Source organism: Gallus gallus, chromosome 1 (genome assembly GCF_016699485.2).
Source record: "Gallus gallus isolate bGalGal1 chromosome 1, bGalGal1.mat.broiler.GRCg7b, whole genome shotgun sequence".
Lineage (NCBI taxonomy): Eukaryota > Metazoa > Chordata > Aves > Galliformes > Phasianidae > Gallus > Gallus gallus.
Genome location: NC_052532.1, coordinates 79,259,951 through 79,267,134, shown reverse-complemented (window position 1 = coordinate 79,267,134; position 7,184 = coordinate 79,259,951). Strand labels below are relative to the sequence as shown.

Below are 7,184 nucleotides of genomic sequence, written 5' to 3'. Positions count from 1 at the left end.
GCCGTTGGCGCGCGCCCGCCCCGCCCCCGCCGCGCACGCGCCGCGCCGCCCGGCGCGTGCGCGGCGGGGGGAGGGGGGCGGGGCTTCACGTCACGTGGGCGCGCCGCGCGGAGCGAGGGGACGGCGCGTGCGCGCTGGGTCACCATCAGCTGATCCGCGGCCGCCGGCGCTGGAACGGAGCGCCGCTTCGGTAAGCCGGCCGCAAACGTAGACCTATCGCTTCCTTTTCTCGTTTACGGGGTCCCGCCGCCGCTCGTCCCCCCTCGGTAGGTTGTGAGGGGTTGGGCGGTCACCGGGGGGTCACCTCGTGCCGGCCGGCGGTCATTAACGGGCGCGGCGGGGAGGGAAGGGGAGGGGAACGCCGCTCTCCCCACTGAGGGGTGCGTGCGGCCCCCGGGCGCCGCCGCGCTGCGCTTTGCCCTCGCCGTCCGCCCGCGGGATGGGATCTCTCCGCGGGAGGAGAGGCCTCTGCGTCTTGACCTTCAGCTCCCGCCCCGCCTGCCTGCGGCATGATGGCAGCCGGGGCTGCCGGGCCACGGCAGCGCGCCTCCCGCTCTCCTTCCTCGTGCGGTGCGTTTTCCGGTAGGGATCGCCGGGTTTTGCAACGGGGAGCCTTCTGGGCGAGCTCTGTGGGAGAGGCCTAGCGAGGGATCTCCGTGGCGTGTCGCAAACCGCTTCCCGGTTTCCTCGCCTGTTCTGCCCGCTGTTTTGGATGGGTGAAGCTGATCCTTGCCGTGCCCGAGCCCTGGGACGGGCATGGCGCTCCCGCTTCCCCAGCGACATCGTGTCAGCCGAAGGTGCTGTGACAAACCCCGTGTGTTTCCTATTCCCGTAGGCTGTGGTGAGGCCTGAATTCAAATGAGGCGTTCCAGTTTGTCGCCCCTAAGACCTTTCTTGCCTTTATGTGGATTTCGGTGACGGGATTCTGGGTGATATCGTTGGCATACGTGTCAGCCATACGTGTTTCAGGTTCCATCCATTCACTGCAGTTGCCCAAAGTGATTTTCTCCTGTGTTTTTACGGGGATGAATTAGTTTGTCCTCCGGCACGGAGCAGCTTGGTGATGCTTTTATTCGCTGTAAGGTGACACTTCAGCCAACTATCCAGGCTATTCGATCCATCCCAGCATTTCCAATGCGAGTACCGCTTAAGGAAGTGAAGGGAAACACACTGACGGCATGCTGGGGGTGCTTTATTGACCCACCTGCCTGTGGCACCCGAGTGAGGATGTGGCAAGCATAGGTTGGCCCTGGCAGGGTCAGACAACTGCAAGGCGGATCCTTAACACCGTTTGTAAGGTGCTGTGTTTGTGCTGACTTTGACACTGCGGATCCGCTGTAGGTGAATGTTTGGCTTCTCTGCGCTGTGGTTTTTAAAGGTGTTTACAATCAGGCGTTGATGTTTAATATCTGCACTTTATTGCTTTCTACTTAAGGATATGTTAATTGAGATCAGCATGAATAGGTCTTTGAATGACCGAAGGTGTTGCAGGTTATTTCCACTTTTCAGCATGTTATGTTATGTCAAATCTTCTTAAAAACGGTTTTAGAGTATAATGGATGTATGGTGGAAAAAGCTAGGATTAATTCTATAATGAGAGACAAAGCCTGGCATTAATGACAAACACTGGCGTTAGTTTGAGAGCATAGGGAAGGAAAATTAAGACGAGACTGGAAAATGTCTGCCAGCATCAGCTGACTCTTCAAATGGGGGTTGAAGTCTTGTGTTGCAACAGTAACACTAGATCTTAGTTTCCTGTAAATATATGGAAAATGAAAACACTGTCTGTTTTCTACAGATAGTGCTACTGTTAAGGCTCACCCATGAGCAATTCGTACTAGCTTAATTTTCATTTAGTGTTGGCTTAAATGTAGCTTTTATTTTGGTCTAAATATATCTTAAATGTTTCATACCTCATTCGTCCAGACGTGCACAACCTGTAGGCTTTAGTCTGCTTCCGTGTCTTATTTTTCTCCCAGTATTGCTTTGTGTGTTTATCTTTCAGATGCATACGGGCACTGGTATTACATATTGTCATCCAAAGCAGCTGTATACCAGCAGATTATGAGATGATTCCCCTGAAGGTGTATTCACGTGCTCTGTGCTTCACCTCTTGTGTTCTGATACCATGATTCTGTCTCTTTGAGTTCCAGTGTTGCCAAAACTCTCACCCACTCTTTTTCCTTATATTTCTAAATTGCTTGCGCTGAAGCTGTGTTTGTAATTAGAAGTATAAAAGGGTTACAGGATAGCCTAGTTGATCTGTTTGATTACTTTGGTGTTAACAAAAAAAGAAAGTGTTTGACGCTGTTGCTTGTCAGTAATAGTTACCCTTTATTATTTATTTGTTTTTAACTACATTGCCTGGAAAAGTGTTAGCACTTACCTAGCAGTTACCACAAAGAACTGAAATAGGCTGGATGTGGCTCTGAGCAGCCCGGTCTGGTGGTTGGTGACCCTGCACATAGCAGGGGGGTTGAAACTCGATGGTCATTGTGGTCCTTTTCAACCCAGGCCATTCTGTGATTCTATGAAATGGATTTTCTTTCCCTGCCACTTAAAATACTAACACAAAGAATAGTGTAGGAAACACTGAGAATGTCATCCACATGATTTTTTAGGATGGAACGCTATCAAAGACAGCAGATGATGATGTTCTCAGCTGGAATATCATGCTTGTTCACTATTACTCACTGTCCTCAGGCATGTGACTTCTTCAGCCTTCCAACAGGACAGAGAGAAATGGGGATCTAATCCAACACACGAAGCTGAATGATTCAACTTGTTCTGTTTGTACAGAGGCTAAGCTAGTTTTGCAGTAGGTGGTTGCCTGTAGATCCAGTGTGCAGAACTGGCTTAATTTGGATCCTCTGGATGCCATGAGTGCAACTTTTATGCTCTGAAAAAGTGTTTAAGTTGTTCCCCTCCTTTTGAAAATGGGAAGCTGAGCTTATATTAAGTTCACGGATTTGGCTGTACCTCATGGCAGTAATCCTACAACCTGCATCAGGTGTTTTTGGTTTGGTTACCTTATAGAATCTATACATTTATGTCTTGTTTCTGTCAAGTTTATGTATCTGTAACACGGCTTTCTGCATTACCATGTGCTTTTTTACATTCGTGAGAAGAACAGTCTTGAAGGCCATTCTACATCTGTTAACAACTGGGATTTTTCTTTCTAAGCTATTAAGTGAACTTATGCTGGAAGTACCCTTGTTGCAGATGCAAGCTCTTAAAGGACAGCTGTGTTCCTGGAAGGCATCTCTATGATATGAAATTTTTTGACCTTGTTAACCAGCTGAAGATCACGCATGCTATGCAGGTTCTTGAGGCCTAGTTGAAATTGTGGTGCACTGGTGAGTTCCAGGGAACCATTTAGTTCAGCTATCTCTTCCTGAGTGCCTGCATCCCAAGGAAATTGCAGAAATCTGCACTGTGAAGATGCAGTGCTCCACTCACTGTTCCGCATCTTTAACATGCTGTAAGCTCTGCTGGCTTGCTTGAGTGAGTTGCTGCTATTGTTTAAGTCTGCATAAAAGGTAGGTAGTCTGTATATCTCTGATACTGGCCAGCATTCTGTGCCTTAAACATGTACCACAGTTCTCTGTGGTTGTGATGGTTAAGTCTGAGGGGGGATGGAAAGGTTATAAATAAAGGTATTAGTTTTGTAGGCAGAGAACTGTTCCTTTGTTAAAGTAGTTTATTACAATTGGACAAAAACTTTCAAGTGTGCAGGTTTCCTTTAAGGACCTGAATAATTTTATATATATATATATATATATATAAAAAATCTAGCAAATGCTTCTTCCAAAAAGCTCAATTAATGAGACGAACATCTGCCCCTTCTCATCATTATATCATTATTCCCTTTCTTACTGTGAAGGCACTACCTTAGCAAGCAGCTCTTCAGGAAGACTAAAATGATATTTCCTGGCTAAATGCAGATAACATCGATAAGCAGCATTTACTTTAAAAGTTGGTTCTCTTATTTTCTCTGTTAGCTCTGAATTTTCTCTAGCTCCACGAGATCTTGGAGGTTTTGTTATCGTGGGATAAACCTGAATCAACTAATAGATATTCAGACAGCTGCTGCAATACATAGTTTACATTGGAGGGGCTCTGGCTAGTCTGAAGAAATGTAAATCCTTCAGGTAATTGAACATAAAATCTCCAAATGTGGCTTAGCTTGCCTTTAAGTATAAAAATGAACTTTTCCATTACAGGAAAAGTCAACCTCAATTTAATTTCCTTTTGCTGGAATCCCGTGCCTATGTGTGTTGTGATTCCAGCCAGGTGTTTCATTATACCGAAGTGCTATAAAAGTGTACTTCTATCTGCTAGGTGTATTGGATCTTTCTTAAAGTCTTTCATACAAAATCATTCCTGGCTCAGCTCTTCAAGCTAGCTAGTTTGTCAAATACTTCACATAATAAAATGAAGATTCCATAATATCCCTACTTTACATTTAACTTTCAGAGCTGTCATCAGTGATGAAATGCTTACTGTGAAGTTAGGATCAGCATTTTGGCTATTACATTTAGGGATGAGAGATGAGAGGTTAGGTAGTGGTGAGGCTCAGGTGAGCAGATATGTTTTAACAAGCCCAATTTGCTAACACTTTTCTGCATGTAAAGCTGACCCCAACTGTAAGCCCAGCGATAGTTGCTTTGTGAGACTGTACACTTTGTTCCATAAACTAAGAATCTTTGACCATTCAGAAGTTACTCTACTGAGCTGCAGTGAAGCTTCTGTAATTGCTTACAGCTTTGCATTCATCTCATTTTGATGTTTGTAATCTTAAAGGTTAGAGTAGCAAGGAATATTTCAAGTAACAAGACCAAATGTATCTAAATGCAGTGTGACTGTTTTGTTTAGTAAAAGTAAGGGTAGATGCTTCGGCTTTGCAGTAGTGTTAGTGAGGTTAATGAAACTATAGCTCATCTAGGGGAAATGATTAAGCATTGTGCAGAGCAGATGGCTAGAGAACTCAGTCATTGCAGTTGACAGGATCAGGATAAGAAAAGAGGTCACTAAGATGATCAGAGGGCTGGAGCACCTCTCCTGTGAGGAAAGGTTGAGGGAACTGGGCTTGTTTAGCTTGGAGAAGAGAAGGCTCCGGGGAGACCTCATTGCAGCCTTCCAGTACTTGAAGGGAGCGTATAAATAGGAGGGAGAACGGTTGTTTACGAGGGTGGATAGTGATAGGACAAGAGGGAATGGTTTTAAACTGGGACAAGGGAGGCTTAGGTTAGATATTAGGAGGAAGTTTTGCACTCAGAGGGTGGTGCCACACTGGAACAGGTTGCCCAAGGAGGTTGTGGATGCCCCATCCCTTGGGGAGGCATTCAAGGCCAGGCTGGATGTGGCTCTGGGCAGCCTGGTCTGGTGGTTGGCGACCCTGCACATAGCAGGGGGGTTGAAACTTGATGATCGTTGTGGTCCTTTTCAACCCAGACCATTCTATGATTCTATGGTATGATTCACTGTAGGACTCAGAAATAAGTATTAATATTCTCTGTTACAGTCTGGGTCCCTGTTGCATTAGATCTTTCTTTTGTGTGAAAGCTTATCAAGTCAAAGAAGGGGCAGGAGGCTTTACAGTCTGAAAGGAATGTCAAATTGTTCACACTTGGAAAGTTTTGAAGCAGTGTAACAACTAGAAAGAAGGGGAGGCTCAGCCATTTCAACTTCAGAAGCTCTTCTGGAGAAGCCTTCTGGGCTGGGAGATAAGAATCAGTGTTAGAAAGCTGTTATGGGACACTGCGGCTTTTAACCAGTCAGATGATGAGCTATTCAGATGGACAGAGGGGCTTCTCTCAAAACAGGAGTATTTTAATTGATAAAACAAGGATCCTTACCAATTCTAGGTATTGCGTGACCAATTCATTTGAAGTCAGAAGGCTGGTAATCTACGAAGCTGGTCAGATCTTCAGTGGGTCACAACAGTTACGGGGCGAAAGACTTGCCTGCCTTTCTGTGTGGAGTTATTGCTGCTGCTAACTTCTTGATCAAGTTCAAACAACTTTTTTCTAGTCCTTTTTTGGGCTAATTGAAGAAATGGGTTCCCCACTTAAACAAGGATCCCCTAGAAGGAGTCCAGTGGAGAGCCACAGAGATGATAAAGGACCTGGAGCATCTCCTGTATTAGTGAATTTCTGAGTAACCTGGGTCTGTTTAGCCTGGGGAAAAGAACACTGAGTGGGTATCTGATTAATGTTCATAAATATCTGAAGGGAGCTGGGAGGCAAATGGACGAAGCCAGTATTAGCAAAAGTACAAGGAGTAATGGCCTAAAACTTGAACATAGGAAGTCCCATACAAATCTGTGGGAGAATTTCTTTCCAGTAAGGCTGACAGAGCACTGGCACAGGTTGCCCGGAGAGGTTGTGCAGTCTCCTTCTATGGAGCTATTCAAGAACCATCTGGATGCCTATCTGTGCTACCTATTGTAGGGAACCTGCTTTAGCAGAGGGGTTGGACTTGATGCTCTCTTGAGGTCCTTTCCAAGTCCTGCAATTCTCTGATTCTGTGGAATCTTCCAAGCTTCTGCTGAAAGCGTGGATGCTTGAATGGTGCTTGCTTGGGTAGGTTTCACAGCTGCATTTTGTAGCTGGTGAGAATCTGTTATGCTTTATATACCTATTAGTTATAAAAAATAATGTACTTGATGTATATTTGGCTAATTTGCAAGGTATGACATTTGCTTGAAGTATGAAGCTTGTATGTATTGGCGTGTAAGTCCCTATGTGTTTGAGAAAGTAGTAGGAACTTCTGATGGGCATCCTGGATTACCATGTTGCGCAGCATTGACTTTCCTGAAGGCGTTAGACTTCAGGACAATTGTAGCATGCTGGTGGTGGCAGCCTCTTTCCATCTTGAATGCACCTGAATGTACCTGTACATATGTTAAGTAGCAAGCCTCGTGTGAGGGGAAGTGGCTTTATAGCACCCAAGAAGAGAAAGTTACATGAAGGATAAATTGCCTTGCCTTGCGTGGCTGCAGGTGGATCCATAGCATGTAGGTGAGCTAAGAGGTTGGTACAGTTACTATCTTGACTCTATCATGCCTTTTATAGAGAGAAAAGTAAGGCCCATTGCTGAGCATAGGTGGTAAAACCTGCATGATTTTCATAGATTGTGGTGCCCTTCAACCCCAGAAATTCAGTCAGTGACTGAGAAATCTG

The 7,184-nt window shown here is 45.5% G+C and overlaps 1 protein-coding gene across 3 annotated transcripts in view; it reads left to right on the top strand.

The window, feature by feature from the left end:
• The first annotated feature begins 116 nt into the window (after positions 1 to 116).
• The window catches only part of ATP6V1A (ATPase H+ transporting V1 subunit A), a 28,607-nt gene continuing 21,539 nt past the window's right edge, over positions 117 to 7,184 (top strand). Inside the window, exon 1 of one of the 3 annotated variants that reach the window (NM_001389289.2) lies at positions 117 to 190. The gene's annotated coding sequence lies outside the window, so the exon portion shown is untranslated. Of the gene's footprint in view, positions 267 to 390; positions 571 to 7,184 lie in introns of those variants that run through there. The other 2 variants (NM_001389290.2, XM_040654720.2) reach the window with 2 other exon arrangements.